The 18,161-nt window shown below is 31.9% G+C and overlaps 1 long non-coding RNA gene across 1 annotated transcript in view; it reads left to right on the forward strand.

Annotated features, from left to right (window-relative positions):
- Nucleotides 1-17,949: 17,949 nt before the first annotated feature.
- LOC127173969 (uncharacterized) overlaps nucleotides 17,950-18,161 on the forward strand; it is a 46,207-nt gene continuing 45,995 nt past the window's right edge. Inside the window, exon 1 of the long non-coding RNA XR_007828823.1 lies at nucleotides 17,950-18,041. This is a non-coding gene — a long non-coding RNA (uncharacterized LOC127173969). The remainder of the gene's footprint in view (nucleotides 18,042-18,161) is intronic.

Below are 18,161 nucleotides of genomic sequence, written 5' to 3' on the forward strand. Positions count from 1 at the left end.
TTCATTCACATGACAGGAATTAGCAGGCCAAATCATATTTGCCTGAATCTCAGTCTCAGCTCCCCGGCCAAAACAACCGCTCTGTCGGACTCATCATCCACTCATATGGATTCAAGATCATGCTTTCTTTCTTTCTTTCTTTCTTTCTTTCTTTCTTTCTTTCTTTCTTCTGGACAAATACAGTTACTCAGTAGTACTGAGTAAATTCAGTTATTTGTTAAAATTTATATGTAATATCCAAGTCACTATTTTTATTTTAATTTATTTTATTTGGTTGAAAATATTGGTTCCCATGTTAGGACAATTATTTTATTTTACTGTAGTATTTCAAATATTTGAAAACTTTTATATGTATTTTTTTGTTTTGTTTTATTTTGTGTTATTTTATTTTGTTTTGTTTTGTTTTATACCATTGAAAACCTCGGTTCCCATGTTGGGACAATCTTTTTTTTTTTTTTAGCATTAAATGAAGTATCTCAATATTTGTAAAAATGTACATATAATATCCAAATCACTATTTTATTTTATTTTATTTTATTTTATTTTATTTTATTTTATTTTATTTTATACAGTTGAAAACCTTGGTTCCCATGTTGGCGCGATTATTTTTATTTTATTTTTTTAAAGCATTAGATGAAGTATCTCAATATTTGTAAAAACTTTACATGTAATATCCAAATTACTATTTTATTTTATTTTATTTTATTTTTACAGTTGAAAACCTTGGTTCCTACATTGGAACAATCATGTGATTTTTTTTTTTTTTTTTTATTATTATTTTTTTTAACATTGTTAAAATGTTTATGTTTAAAAATGTTGTATTTTTGTTTCCACTATGCAATAAAACAATAAAGGTAATTGCTCCTTTTTGTAGTACAAACTTACAATATTTCTCAGAAGAAGGTTACCTTCTTTTTCTGAGTTGCAGTTTTGAGTTTATATCTATGGAATAAAAAAATAAAGTCAGAATTTCCAAAAATTCTGAATTCAAAATCTGTCAAAGTCAGAATTGTGAGATAAAAAGTTGCAATTACCTCTTTTTTTATTCCTTGATGGAAACAAGATTCCATATAAAATAACTAAACTAAACTAAAAAAAATAATAATAAAAAATTAAATTAAATAAATAAATAACCAACTAAAACACACAACACCAACACAATTGCTAAAACTAAAAAAAGCTAAAAAAAAAAAAAATAAAACCTTGATAAAAACTGTAATAGTATCCCAAGAAAAAAGAAAAAAAGTCAAAAATGGAGAACTGAGTTTTTTTTTTTTTTTTTTTAATAGATATATAGACAGACTTTTTTTCTTTCTTTCTTTTTTCCCAAGTGCAAAGTAAAGTATCTCAAATATGTTAAATTTACATGCATCCAAACATTTTTTTTTTAACATGTTCAATAGAAATTCTTCTCATTTTGGTTTTGTTTATTTATTTATTTATTTATTTAGTGAAATATCTGAAATATTTGTTACATTTATACCTTATTCCAAGTAAATATTATATTTATTTATTTTATTTATTTATTTATTTATTTTGTTAATGACATACAAATAGAAGACCTCAGTTCCCCATGTTGTATTTTTCAGGTGTTGAGTGAATTACCTTGTAAAATGTAGATGTTAGTATTTTTATTTTATCTTAATCAATTAATGTAGTTTATTTGATTAATAAATAAATGGCTGTAATTCTACAGAGAGTGTATGTCAATAATGGCGCACAGAGCTCAGCTAAGTTTGTTTTGTCCAACCTCACTACTGCTGCCAAATTGTGAGTTTTCCTGCTCTTTTTTACGCCGCTCTTTCTCTCTCTTGTCTCTGGATTGAGATGTTGAAGGCGTCTTACCCCATTTTTATTAATTTTCCCATGAAATACCTTTAAGCTTCATTCTGGCCGGGTCTACTGAGTGATGTCAAACACTTGGAAAATACGTGATTATCTGCACTCAAACACACACACACACGACTGATCAGTCCCAGTGTTTACAGCGGTTTCTCCTGTTATTTGAAAAGCAGAATGGCTGTTAATAGCAGTAATGGAATATAAGTCTGTCACTCCTCATGAGCAGTGAATCGGTCCCAGACTGGCCCATCCAGAGGCCAGCATGCATTACTTCAATTGCATTAAGAGACATTTGCTATAGCAATTACTGCCTGTGGGAAATGGGCTTAACCTAACGCTCGTCTCTTTACCCAGAAACAGCTGCGAGGCTCTTGAGCGGGATCGTCCTCACTGTCATTTCCTCTCTTTTCAGACAGATACCTTCATCCCCCTTTTTTTCACTCTGTTTCTTTCTGTTTCTCTATTTTTTTCAGAGGTTTTATTTTGGGAAAAAAAATGCCCCATTCTCAGCTAAACCTTATTTAAGTCAGTGCTATTTTAGTATCACTGGGATACTATTACAGTTATTACAGTTTTTTTTTTTTAAGTTTTAGCAATTGTGTTGTATGTTCTAGTTGGATGTTTTTAGTTTCACTTATTTTATATGGAATCTTGTTTCCATCACAGAATAAAAAAAGAGGTAAAAGTTTGTACTACAAAAAGGAGCAATTACCTTTATTGTTTTATTGCATAGTGGAAACAAAAAGACAAAATTGTGAGATTCGGTTTCTGATTCGGTTTCTCAGCTAAACCTTATTTGAGTCAGAAATATTTTTGTATCACTGGGATACTATTACAGTTTTTATCAAAATTTTATTTAGTTTTTATTTGTATTTTTTTATATTTGATTTTAATTTTAAAGTTTTTACAATTTTGTTGTTTATTTATTTATTTAATTTTATTTTTTAGTTTCACTTATTTTATATGGACTCTTGTTTACATCAAGGAATAAATAAAGAGTTAATTGCAACTTTTTATCTCACAATTCTGACTTTTGAATTCAGATTTTTTTTTTTTTTGTTATTCTGATTTTATTTTATTTTTTATTCCATAGATATAAACTCATAATTGCAACTCAGAAAAAAAAAAAAAAAATAGTTCGTACAATAAAAAAGGTGCAGTTACCTCTATTGTTTTTATTGCATAGTGGAAACAAACAGACAAAATTGTGAGATTCTGTTTCTGATTCTTTTACTTAGCTAAACCGTATCAGTAATCAGTATCAAGTCAGTAATATTTTAGTATCACTGGGATACTATTACAGTTTTTATTTTTATATTTTTTATATTTGATTTTAATTTTAGTTAAAGTTTTAGCAATTTTTTTGTGTATTTATTTATTTATTTATTCATTATTTTATTTTATTTTATTTTATTTTATTTTTTAGTTTCACTTATTTTGTATGGAATCTTGTTTCCATCACAGAATAAAAAAAGAGGTAATTGCAACTTTTTATCTCACAATTCTGACTTTGACCGATTTTGAATTATTTTATTGCACAGTGGAAACAAAAAGCCAAAATGTGAGAATGTAAGAAATAGTCAAAATTGCTAGATGTAAACTTGCAATTGTGATTTTAAAACTTGTATTTATTAGATAAAAAGTCTGAACTGTAAGACAAAAATGTAAAAAAAAAAAAAAAACAAACAAAAAAAATTAGTAATGGATATGATATATAGTCAATATTTTGAATTAGTTTTTATTTTTAAATTTTCCATTTTCATTTTAATTTTAGTTGAAGTTTTATTAGTTTTAATAAAATTAAATTAAATGAAAGTGAGAAATGTTGCTTTGGCAAATAGCTTAAATAAAATAAATGTCTTTTCTTTTTTTATATTATAAAAATATATATATTTTTTTATTTTATTTTAAGCTAAAAAAGTAAATAAAAGTAACTACATTTTAAAGAAAGTTTTTTTTTTTTTTTTTTTTTGTTTTTAGTTTTAGTTTTAGTTAACTGTAATAACCCTGATGTGGTTTCAGCTGTACATTTGAATCATAAACTCCTACACTGCAGTATTGATCACTATAATTACCACATTCCTCAGTTATTGTGAATTCTGTCAGCGCTGTGGCAATGGGAAAAAAAAATCCCCAAACCCGATGCGAGCAACAAGCCAGAGAAATTTCCAAATGAAAATAAGCCATGCACACATATTACAACAGCCGTGTCAAACAAAACAAAAGTTCACATGGTGGAAAATGTTATGAGCGCTGTGTGCATTTTTATGCTTCCACAGATCCGCAGCCTTTGGTGTGGTTTGGAGGGACGGCCGTTTATAAATGATGGGCGGCAGAGTTGTCACACACACACACACACACACGCAAATGTGCCACACCCAGACAGCCGGACTCGCTCCGAGGCCTTCGCATCCTGCGTGATGCACTCCGCAGGCAACTGAAGGTATAGTTTACTCTAAAGTTATTAATTATTAATTTACTCACCCTCAGGGCATCCAAGATGTATGTGAGAAAAGTTTTAGCTGAAACTGTGTTCCTTGGAGCAAGTCTGCTGCATTAGTCACTTTGCGGATCCAAAAAAAGCATATCAAGGAATACAAAATAGAGCATGGAAATCTATGTCACTGGGAATTGCATTCTGGGTAGCCACCGCCATGCTTTAGGACACGCTAAATAGCGTACAATGACAATAAATACAAATCACTAGAGGAAAAAACGACTGCTTGCACTTGCTTTGAATAAATGTACTAATATTGGAATCCATTGCGTTCATTCGAGCACTCAGTCGTGTGGCCAGAACACGACACATACACACTCACAGAAATCATACGGATGCGTCTACTGTACCACACACAGGACCGAATTAATTTCTCTTGCTGTTTTTAATAACTAGGTGGCACTGATATATCTGCCCGATAAAATAAACACACCATAGCTTGATCTCAGCCAGTTGATTGTGTAAGTGAACCAGCGCTCTGCACATTTTGTGTGTATCTCAGATGTCTGTTTTATTCAAAAGTAAGTGCCCTGCGAGCTTGAAATATTCCTCCCTGATTACTGTTTGAAGACAGTGTATATGTTCCATTCAATGAGCATTAAAGTGTGCAAGACATGAATTTAAATTGCATTTATTTACAGAAGTATATTATGTCATGCTTCTCTAGTTAGTTTAGTCTGTGTGTGAAGACGATGCGGATGGTGTCGTAGTGCAAATCCATGAATGAATATTCCCAAGTAAAGTAAAATTCAACTGGTTTCCACTTCTCAAAAAAGATCAATGACCTGACTGTGCTTTCAATTTTAATTCATTTGACAGATACTTTGCCAAAGCAGTGGCACAAAACAACATTGTTACACTATGAAAAATAGTAAATAGTAATTACTGCAAATAGCAAACATATCAAAGTATTATAACAAAATTATGACTTTACAAAAATACATTACACAAATACAATAATACATTTGAAAATGTATTTACAACGGTAACAAATATATATTTGCCTGCAAAAATAGCCCCCCTCCCTTTTTTTTTTTTTTTTTTACCAAATTCCATTTTATTTTCTCAAAATTCAGTTTGTGAAATGTTTTATTTTTTCTCACCTTATGTTTTATTGTTACCAAATTTGTTTTAGCATGTCTATTCATTAGAATGCATAAAACAAATTTTATTTATTTCTACAACAGCCTTATGAAATTCTGTGTTGTGTATTTAAATTTTTCTGGTTATCAAATAAAGGCATAAAATATTAATTTATCTTTTAATGCAGGGGTGCCCAACCCTGTTCCTGGAGATCAACCTTCCTGCAGAGTTTAGTTCCAACTCTGATCAAACACACCTGTCTGTAATTATCAAGTGCTCCTTCAGATCCTAATTAGTTGGTTCAGGTGTGTTTGATCAGGGTTGGAGCTGAACTCTGCAGTAAGGTTGATCTCCAGGAGCAGGGTTGAGCACCCCTGCTTTAATGAATGAAAATTAAATTTTATTTTTGGCAAATAAAGGGAATGTACTTTTAAAATTGAAAAGATGGAAGAAATATTGTGTAACAAAGTTTTATTAATTTTTCAGCAGCAGTAGTAGTAGTAGTACTGTAGATACTAGCCAATATTGCGATTTGATTGAAGTGTAATGACCAGCTTTTGATTCATTAATTCAAACTTCATGAATTCAAATTCAAATTCCATGAATTCCTCGGAAATCATAGTGAGATACAAAAACATTCGGGGCTGAGTTGAGTTGCTTGATGAACAAAGACAGTGATTGCAACGAGTCATGTCACAGATTAAATTACATTTCCAAACGTGTTATTCATAGCGTAAGCACTTACAAATTCATGTGGATCGGAAATTATGAATCTGTAATAAATGCAAACGACAAAGCCAGATTTTGAAGTTGTTTATTTGCATTGAGCTGCTTTCGCCATTGTGTTGTTTCAAGATGAAAAGCATAAAATTGCGCTTCATTTTAGATCCGTTCTCCACTCCGGTCATGACAGCAGATATGGCAGTTTGTGTAACAGCAAGCGTTCTCCGTTCTAATGTTTTTAAATGTACAATATAAATTTTAACATCTACCTTCGCTATTACCCAGTCTAGACTATAGTGTCCGTGTCCGAAAGTCCCAGAATGCCGTTGCTGATGTCACGTTCCCATACTCTGTAGGGCTTTCCACATTGCACAGAAACCTGGGCTATCATTATTCTGAATGCCGTTTTTAACCCTGGGCAAAGGAACATTTCACACATGCAGTTTAAAAGTGGGGTTACAAAACAGGTGTTAACACCACATTGCGGTGCCAAACTTGCACAGTATGAAACGGAGCGCTATTAACGCTGTTACGGCTATAGCAACAGACAACAAGTTGTGTGCCTCGTGTTCACGTGCTTTGGGCGGTTACAGGAACACCACACTCTGTGTAAACAGTCTTCAGCGTTTGAGGGAAAAAAATGTCAAATGATGACGGAAAACACGTGAGCTGAGGTGAAGAAGAGACAGTTTCATGCTTACCTTTATGGTCCAAACATCCATTCTGGAGAACTTGATTATACAGTGAGCAGTATATAATATGTGGATGCGCATGATGAGTCGTTACATAAAAACTGCACGTTGCATTTGTCCAATCAGTGACATTGACATTGCAAATAAGAATTTTAACCTGAGGTTTAGCACTGTAGTGTGTAAAACATCAGTTTATGAATGTCCAGGAGTAGCTTTTAATCCTGGGTAAAGTATAAGCAGTGTGAAAGCAAGATTAACCAAGATTTGATAGAACCCAGGGTTAAGTATTTCAAGTGTGAAATAGTTAAAATAATACCTGTGACACTTCACATTATATCAAGGTGTCTTGAACAAATAGGGGGGGAACCAACTTTAATGCAGGTGTGCATTAAAGGAGAAGTTCACTTCCAGAACAAAAATGTACACATAATTTACTCACCCCCTTGTCATCTAAGATATTCATCTCTTTCTCTCTTCAGTCATAAAGAAATTGTTTTTGAGGAACACATTTCAGGATTTCTCTCCAGTTTATATACTTTTTAACCTCAAATTCTTGTATTGTCTAGCACTGTGTGAACTCCGGTTCTTGACAGTTAGGGTATGTCGGAAAAACTCCCATCTCATTTCCTTATCCAACTTCAAAATCACCCTACATCACTGTCTTACCTTTTTGTAAAGGGCGTTTGATCTTCTTTGTGTGTTCACTTTGGGTCGGTACTTCTACAGCGATGTAGGATGATTTTGAAGTTGGAGGAGAAAATGAGATGGGAGTTTTTAGACGTACCCTAACTCTCTTGAACCGAAATACACAGAGTTCATGCAGAGCTAGACAAGATGAGCATTTCAGGTTAAAAAGTATATCAAATATAATCATTTTAGAAAATAACCGATTGTTTCACTGGATAAGACCCTTCTTTCTCAGCTGGGATCATATAGAGCCCTTTGAAACTTCATTTAAACTACATTTTGGAAGCTCAAACTCAGGGGCATCATAGAAGTCCACTATATCAACACATTCTCACTCCCAACTCGTCACATATTGACGCTTGGTCAGGACCCCTTTGGCATCGCTTTTTGATGCTCAAGGTACCTCTTTAGCGTTATTTTTTGACATTCAGGGTCCTCCATTGCTTTAAATAAAAAAACTCTTGCTGTCAATATGCTGATGTGAAAGGAATTGGGAGTTTAGCATCATAATTAAATTATATATTGGGTAATAATATCACCATTATTGGATATATATTGATGTGTGATTTTTTTTTTTTTTTTCTCAATGTAAACAGTCAAAACAGTTTTATTTACATTACCATATTTACACATTTATTAGCACATAACCCAACCCCTGCCCCTAAACCTAACCATTTGTTAATAAAACACAAGATAACAGACAGATACAACTACAGTCACAGTTTAATTAAAAAAAAAAAAAAATGGCAAAACGGTTGATTAGTGAGAAGAAGAATAAAAGCGATCTCCGTTTCCATCCACCGTAAAGCTCATCCTGTTTTTGCTGCAATCTGTTTGTGAATTCAAAAAATGGCGCGTAAGGGGTCCTTGAGCGTCAAAAAGTGTGTTGACTATATGTTGAGAAATCCTGAAATGTTTTCCTCAAAAAACTATGTTTTTACGATTGAAAAAAGAAAGACATGAACATCTTGGATAGAAGTAAAGAGAGGTAAAATCACTGTTTTTAAAGCAACTAAACTTACAGCTTCATTAGCTATAGTATGTTTCCATCACCCTGTTTTTTTAAAGTGCATTTTGAAGTATCACATCATAAATGTGACATTTTGAAAAAAAATAAAATAAAATAAAATAAATAATTACACTTGCTTGTGCAAGGGTCATGCAAATAATGGGAGATGGAAATGCACTTGCAAATATATTCCTTCATGCGCATAAAAAAGTCAGGTGACTTGCAGTATGGGACGCATAACCTGATTAATCAGTGAACTTTTCTGAAATGTTATGGTCATTCTGAAATGCCCAAGCAAAGTCTGTCGTCAAAGTATATTTGTATAATTGCCTCCCAGAACTGTCTTACATGACTGGTTTCCCAAACAGCAGGCATCCACCTCCGAAAGTAATGACTCTCAAAACATGAATTAGGCTATAGGAGGAAGATAAATGCTCTAATATCACTGCAAGTCTGAAATCAGAGCACAGTTGAATAAATTAATCAAAATCAAATCTAAATATCTGGGTCTACACAATCCTGTCTTTTATCTTCTAAATTGTCCAGATTGGTAGGCTATTTCCTTGAAAGCTGCAGGACTTGCTTACTTTTGATGACAAAGTTCCGCAGGCTGTTATGTTATACATTATGTACTTCAAGAAAGACTCTAGTTGTTTCTGAAGTTAAAATTCGACACAAAGGCAAGCACGTTATTGTTGTTGTTGTTGTTATTTTTTAACTGTCAGATTATTGTACAGTAATGAATGACATTTTGACTGTAATGGTGTGTGCATGAATGAAATGCCTGCCAATTAAGTTGCCTTTTTTCGATCACTTATATTGGGCACTTTTTGCATTTAAATTGGCTTATTCTGACTATTGAAATTGAAAATGATGCATGTGTGGTTTTTTTTAGGGTATCGGATTATTTCTTGATTGCCGTTTTTGACAATGTCTGCTTGCATATTTTAATCATATTTGACAATTCTCCTTATTTGCCCTGATTTGATCTGTTTACCTGGAAAAATGATCTATATTTATATTATTTTGTTGTCATTTTGTTCCAGAACTTTTGGACTGGAAATCGTCCATCCAGTCTGGCAACACTGTCTCCAACTTTTCTTAATGATATTTACTGCCAGTTTATCTGGGAGTGATGATTTTGCTCTCTTTGATTCATTGGATGGAAACGGTGCTTATTCACAAATGTTTTATGTGATATTCCAGTTATCAGACAAGCTAAATTTGAGACTTTGGATCCAGCTATTGTTTGCAGAGAGAGATGCACAGACGTCTATCCACCTTATTTTTTGGCATGGAGTTAAGGTGTTTTCTGTGAATTTCAGTTCATTAGGCGCTGCAGGGAAATAGCAAGAAGAGTAACAAAGTGCCAATAAATGGTAAAAGTGTTTGCATTATCATTTTCTTCATAATTAAGATAATAATTCATAATTAATGAATTAAAATAATATGGTAAGACACACCAGTTTGCAATATCAAGCAGCAAAATGAGCTGTTTTGTACAGCTAAAAATATCTGGAAGCAGATAAGACAAGAAGCCTTGCACAAAAAAAAAAAAAATAAAATAAAATAAAAAATTACAAATGGCTGCCCCCACTCTTATGGGTAAAATAAGGTGGATATGGTGCTTACAGCCCTGGTTATGAAGCAAAACAATCGATCTGTGCAAAAAACTGAAAATTATTTACAACATCATTACCTGTAGTCCAGAGCCTCAGGCAAACGATCCGGAGTGATATCCGGTTCATTTGAACCAATTCTTTTCAGTGAACTAGTTCACCAAATCGGACTGAAGCGTCTGAAACAGGTTGCAGCTCGAGCAGCACAGATCTACAAGTTACTCAAACAATACTCACTTTTAGACCCCTGACAAGCAATCTAAATTGAAATGAGCCAAAATACTGGTTTGACTTGGACCGAAGACTGATGAGCCAATGATATCTGCATCCTTCAGTGGAGGAGCCAAATCCAAATGAAACTTTATTGACTTTATATACTTTAGACATGTAAAATATATGCATTTCACATCATTATTGGGTGCTTTAATATAAGTGATTATATGTGATGTCATTGTGTGAATCACTTATTTAAACCAGTTCATTGAAACGAACTGTCCGAAAGAACCAGTTCACAGAAAAGAATTAGATTTCCTCATTTGCCTGATCCTCTGGATTACTAGTAATTATGCTGTAAATAATGTTCAGTTTCTTGCACAGACCGATTGTTTTGCTTCATAAGACCTCAATATATTGTCAGGAGCCATGTGTATTAATTTGTGTTCCTTTATATGCTTTAATAAGCTGATTTGTATTTTATGAATCACCAAGGATCTTCACCAAAAAACAAACAAACAGACAAACAAACAAACACACACAAACACACACAATTGTCCCAACATGGGAACCAAGGTTTTTAACTGTATAAAATAATATAAATAAAATAAAATAGTAACTTTCAATATTACATGTACATATTTACAAATATTTGAGCTACTTAATGCTTAAAAAATGACTACTGTATTTTTACTGTATTTACCTGACCATTAATAATGTTGTAAATAATGTTCAGTTTCTTGCACAGACCGATTGTTTTGCTTCATAAAACCTTAATATATTGATAAGATGTTTTTGTGTTTTATGAATCACCAAGGATCTTCACCAAAAAACAAAAACAAAACAAAAAACAAACAAAACACACACACACACACACACACACACACGTTTGTTTTTGTGAATTGTGGGGACTTTCCATAGACTTCTATAGATTTTATACTGACCAAACGATATTGTCTATCCCCTAACCCAACCCTGACCCTAAACCTAGCCCTCACAGAAAACATGTTTGCATTGTTACACTTTCAGATAAACATCATTTACTATTTTTAATCATTTTTTAACATTGGGGCCTGCGGTCCCCACAATGTCAAACATTTCAGGTTTTACTATCCTTGTGGGGACATTTGGTCCCCACAATGTAGCAAAAACAAGTACACACACACACACACACACACACACATTTATCCCAACATGGGAACCAAGGTTTTCAACTGTATAAAATAAAATAAAATAAAAATATAGTGACTTTCCATAATACATGTAAATATTTACAAATATTTGAGATACTTAATGTTCAAAAAAAAAAAAAAAAAAAAAAAAAAAATGACTACTGTATTTTTTTACTATATTTGTCTGACCAGTAATAATGTTGTAAATATTGTTCAGTTTCTTGCGCAGACTTATTGTTTTGCTTTTAATATATTTTAATATATTGATAAGCTGTTTTGTATTTTATGAATCACCAGGGATCTTCACCCAAAAACACACACACATGATTGTCCCAACATGGGAACCAAGGTTTTCAACTGTATAAAATAAATAAACATAAAACAAAACAAAACATAACGTAACAAAATAAAATAAAGATAGTGACTTTCAATATTACATGTAAATATTTACAAATATTTGAGATACTTAATGTTTTAAAAAAAAACTGACTACTGTATTTTTACTATATTTGCCTGACCAGTAATACCGCTGTAAATAATGTTCAGTTTCTTGCACATACTGATCGTTTTGCTTCATAAGACCTCAATATATTAGATAAGCTGATTTGTATTTTATGAATCACCCAGGTGCTTCACCAAAAAAATAAAAAATAAAAAAATCCTGTTCTACTGAAGACAAAAAGTTACTACATCTTGGATTGCCTGAGGGTGAGTAATTTAACAGCACGTTTTAATTTTTGGGTGAATTATGCTTATGCCCAAGACATTTGAATGAGCTATAAACACGCAGGCGGCCGGTCAAGCCTCATTTAGTATAGTGTGGAACTGTCACATGGTAATGAATGAGGTGGACGGGTGACCTGTTCGCATATGCACGTACACTGACCAGATATCCTGCTTCTGTTCAATGTTTGTCACACGTGTGGACAGCTCCAGCTGCTTTTCTCTGATGCAAGCATCCTCGTGTGTTTTCTTGAGGATGCAGTGGCCGCTGTCATCACCCATGACACACTCCATCCTGTCCTCTTCTGTCGCCGGTGGTAAATTATGACTGCCATTATGACTCCCATTTAGCCCTCTTTCTTCACCTGGCACACGGAAAATAAAATAGAGACAGACTTTCCCTCCGGGCAGGACAGGAGCTGTTGTTTTTTGCAGTTTAGTCACATTTAATATTGAGGTGGACACTCGAGAATATTCCAGCGCCGTGGCGTCTTTAGCATGTGATGTCCTTGTGTTTTTGACTTTTAGGTGGCAGACGATTTAAATTATGCTGCAAAAACTAAAACAGACAGGACTTGAGACATTTTGGTGAAGATTATGTAGAATTGGAAAGCATAAAGAGTAATGAGAGTATAAATATAGGCTATAGCTGCAGTGTCAGTGCTTGTGTTTTCAGTATGCGGGTGCAGGATCAAGAAAATGTCAGTCAGAAAATAAACAGAAAAAGGCCTAAAATCATCTCTTTCTTTCTTTCTTTCTTTCTTTCTTTCTTTCTTTCTTTCTTTCTTTCTTTCTTTCTTTCTTTCTTTCTTTCCTTCTTTGTTTTTTATTTTGTTTTCATGTTTGCTTTTTATTTATTTGTGTTATTATTTTTTTCATTTATGTAAAAAATAAACAAATAAATAAGAGTACTAGCATAGCATTTTCATTTGTTTGTACTGACAGCATCTAAAACAAAAACAAATTATAGTATAAGTGATGGTTTTTGGAGAATTGAATTAATAGAATTTCTTGTTTTTATTATACCTATTTAACTTTTATTTTTAACATTTTATTTTTACATTTATTTATCTACCATTTATATATTTCTGGCAGTAGCTATTTAATAGATGCTATTTAAACAAAATGAAAATAGCATATTTTCTTAGCGATATGCTATTTATACTGTGTAAATAGCTTTAAATTCTATTTACATTGTTAAAATAACAGGATTTTCTGCTAATTGTCCTAATTATTGCAAACAGTGGCAATTATCTGCACCTCAGTATTATAGTACATTATAAAACAGTATGCAGTAACGTTTTGAGTGCAAATTATAATTTTAATTCAAATTATTAAATGGATGCCACCTTACTGGGACGATAAATCCCTCCCTACACCTATCCTAACCCTACCCGATACTTTTTCAACTTTTAGATTATTTTCTTCATTTTTATTGAAAATAAATGTATTTTATTATTAAATAAAATTTATATTTTTATTAAATATATATTTTTTATTTATTTCTTTATGTAACCTTTTTAAACAAACAAACAAATAAACAAATAAACAAACAAACAAATAAATAAATAAATGTACTAGCTAGATGCTAGCATATCTTTTCATGTTTGCATATAGTACATGTGATTGTTTATAGAAAATTGAATTTACAAAATTCTATGTTTTATGTATTTATATCCTTGCCTTATTTGACTTTCTAACATTTTATTTACTTTTTAACGTTTCCTTTTAATGTATTTACCTTTTATCTTTTTTGTTTTGTTTTCATTTTTGTTTAACTTTTTATTTTTTATTTTTATATTATATATCTATTTTGTTTTAGATTTGTGTGTATGCGTATATATATAATTTTCTTTTAAAATGTATTTGATTACATTTTCATACAATAATTTTCAATGTCTTAGCTGAGTGCATGAGCATGTTGCTTTTCATACATTTTCATATGTTTGCATAGACAAAGAACTGACCGTCTCTAAAATGAAAACAAATCGTGGTACAAATGATGGTTTATTGAAAGCTGAATTAATGAAATTCCCTAGATTGCTTACATGTTTTATGTTTTAAAATTATGAAATGACTTTATTTTAGTCCTATCAAAATCTAATTTCTAAGTGCATTTGGCCGTCTTGAATAAATCAATGAGAATCCTGCTATGGATTTTCAGATTTGTGACGTGTGTCTGTACTTCATAGTGTATATCTATACATGCATAAAAGTGCATGTTAGATGCTGTAAATTCTAAGTCTGTCGTAACATCCGAAACGAATACCTGTGAAAGCAAATGCAGCCTCCCTGCCGCTGACCGTTCTGAAAACACACGATATTCAAAGCGAACCGTAACCGCAGTGAATATGCAAGGCTTATTTGACAAACATTTGCATAAAAATAAGCCTCGTGGGATGCCGAACATCTATTTAGTTTCATCCCACACTGTAATAATCTATAACAGAGCATGCAGAAGTGTTATCATACGTTATTACAGATGAGTATCATAAATCATTACATAAGCATGGCTTTTTAATGATTGCAGATTGATGCTTCTCTTTGTTGGATGGTATTACTGCATGCGATTGACGTCAGAGGCGTTTGATTAATGAAGAGATGCAGTCAGCCATCAGCTATTTGTGATTTTATCCTCCGCTCGCATGTGTAAGAAGGGCCAGCGCTTAAAGCCTGGATTAAAAGGGCTAATGCTCACTTCTGCTGCATCACTCTGAATCACCGTGTCTCGCGTTGCTCGCTGCTAACCAAACAAATAGGAGTTTCCCAGTTTTGTGGTTCCCTCGTCCCCTGAGAGGCTTTGTCAGGATCGGGAACTTAATTGCATGAGACTTTGTGTTCCATGCCAAACGCTGTAAGATCTGCTGGGACTGACAAGAGGGCTTAAAAGCCAGAGTATCTCCTCAGTGGCCTGCACATGTACCGGATTATCGGACATTTGTAAGTGGGTAGATAGTGTTACCCCTCCCTAATTTTCCAGCGTTTAGCGTCTACCTCTCCGCAATTTCGCCTGTCCGCCTGCCACGGAGTCCTGTTACTCGGTAAGAAATGACTCCTGGATAAATCCCATAATCCATCCGTTCCGCCCTCCTGCGTGGAGGTGTTTTTCCGGGAGAGTCAGCTGAGTGTGCAACAACGCAATGGCCGCTACTACTCAAAAAACACCGCAAACAATGAGTGTTCAGGATGCCCTCTCCGACCTTTAAAAGGCCATGAATATTATAACGAACGCTGAGCTCTGGTCAAAGAAAGCTTTGTTTGTCTTGATTTGCTCAAATTCATGCTGCAAACCTGACGCTGCTCAGATTATTATCCTAAGTTCTTCACGACTGGATTTTATTTTATTTTTTTAAATATACTTATGCACTTTTATGTTTTAGATATTGTAATTTTTCTTTTTGTTTGCATTTATTTAATTATAACTCAAATAATAATTTTGAGCTTTGTCTGTTGTTTGTCAGATTATTATCCTAAATTGTTTATCACTGGATTTTTTTTTTTTTTTTTTTTTATACTTACTTTTGCATTTTATATATTTTCATATATTTCTTTTTTTTCTTTTTTCTTTCTTTTTTTTTTTGTTTGTCAGGTTATTATCCTAAATTGTTTACAAATCATTTTTTTAATATACTTACTTACTTTTGCACTTTATATATTTTAATTGATTTTATTTTTCTCTTTATTTATTTATTTATTTAGTGTTAAAATAATAATTTTCAATGCTTTTTCTGTTGTTCGTCAGATTATTATCCTAAATTGTACATGAATCATGTTGAATCATGTTTATGATTTTATTATTATTATTATTATTTTGAAAATTTTTAATATACTTTTACATTTATTTATTAATTTTTATGTAGCATTCAAATAAAAAATTTTAAAGCTTTGTCTGTTGTTTGGTAGATTATTATCCTAAATTGTATATTAAATTTTTTAATATACTTACTTTTGCATTTTATATATTTTACTTCATTTATTTATTTTTCAACATTTATTTAGTAAGTTAGTTAGTATTCAAATAATAATTTTCAAAGCTTCGTCTGTTGTTTGTCAGATTATTATCCTAAATTGTTCATGACTGGATTTTTTTATTTTTTAATATACTTACTTTTGCATTTTATATATATATATATATATATATATATATATATATATATATATATATATTAATTTAATTTGTCTTTTTTATTTATTTATTTATTTAGTTAGTATTCAAAAAATAATTTTCAAAGCTGCGTCTGTTGTTCGTCAGATTATTATCCTAAATTGTTGACGAATCATGTTGAATCATGTTCATGATTGATTATTATTATTATTATTTTTAATATACTTACTTACTTTTACATTTTATATATTTTAATGAATTAATTTTTTCTTTTATTTATTCATTTATTTTACATTCAAATAATAATTTTCAAAGCTTTGTCTGTTGTTCGTCAGATTATTATCCTAAATTGTTCATGAATCATGTTGAATTATGTTCATGATTTATTATTGTTATTATTATTATTATTATTATTTTATTATTATTTTACTTACTTTTAAATTTTACATATTTAACTTAGTTAATTTTTCTATTTATTTATTTATTCATTTTTTGCATATAAATAATAATTTTCAAAGTTTCGTCTGTTTAGTTGAGAGCAGGCCCTGATTATAAAAACGAAGATTCAGATATTGTTCTCTAACTCTGGTCAAAGAAAGCTTTGTTTGTCGTGCTCTGCTGAAATTCATGCCGGAAAGCCGACGCTGCTCGGATTATTATCAGCAAGACCCTGAAATTGCTTGGATTGTCCTCTTGCTCCGTTTTGTCATTTGATCTGCAAGTTGTTTATTAGAAGTCCAGCAGTGAATCAAAATGTTCATTCTGTTTTTTAAAGCCAGTTCAGAGATGTTCCTGCTTATTTATTTGCTTCATTGCATCACTTTAATACTCTGCATAATAAATTGCAGTATGCAGTTAAAATCTTTTTTGTTCTTTTTTCCACACAGTTTTTTTGTTTGTTTGTTTATTTATTAGTTTGTTTCAAAATACCACTTTCTACTGGTTGCAAAGTTTGGATTTTGTGAAATATGTGGAATTTTATTTGTACTAAACTGAGATAAATAAATAAAAAAAAAAAAAATTGAAATATTTAAAAAAAAAAAAAAAAAAAAAACAAAACTGTTTCAGTGTACTTTTTAATGTGTTACTTGCTGTTTCTTTCTAAGTTTAGTTTTTTTTGATCAGCTATTCTTTTAATATATACTGTCAGTATCAAGAAAACATCTTGGCCTCGTTTGGCCTCCTAAAATAGAAACATCTCTTCCTGAGCAGAAAAGAAGGTCATGGGATTTCAGGTGATGGTTCCGTTGTGTCAGGCAACACGGGTTAAAGGTTAATTTTGGGGTCAGTGGGCCAATTGCATCATTATGTTGACGGAAACTGAAATAACAGGTGACCGCAAGGACAAGACGTTGACCTTTTTTGCGCGAGGGTCACACAGCTGGAGGAAGCTGGTTTGTATGTGCATGTTAAGCTGAGTGGAGACACACCTCACTGCATCTGCATGTGAGTTTATGTGGGAGTTTATGCTAGAAAACATTTCTTTAGGGGCACTGCTAGCTAATCTAATGTGAAATATCCTTCTTGTGTGTTTTTTTTTCAAGCAGGGTTTCTGCCAGGAATCTGCACAAGCCGGTTTGCACCCTCCAACGGGACGCCCACGGACCCTTCGCAGAATTTCTGATGCATAAGTAGAAGTTTTCCAAAAGTGCAGCTTCTGAGGAACAACTAACCAGGTTAGCAGCAATAGGTCTTAAGTGATATATATATATATATATATATATATATATGTATGTGTGTGTGTGTGTGTGTGTGTGTGTGTGTAATATATGTAATATATATATATATATATATAA

This window comes from Labeo rohita, chromosome 12 (assembly GCF_022985175.1).
Source record: "Labeo rohita strain BAU-BD-2019 chromosome 12, IGBB_LRoh.1.0, whole genome shotgun sequence".
In the NCBI taxonomy this organism is placed as follows: Eukaryota; Metazoa; Chordata; class Actinopteri; order Cypriniformes; family Cyprinidae; genus Labeo; species Labeo rohita.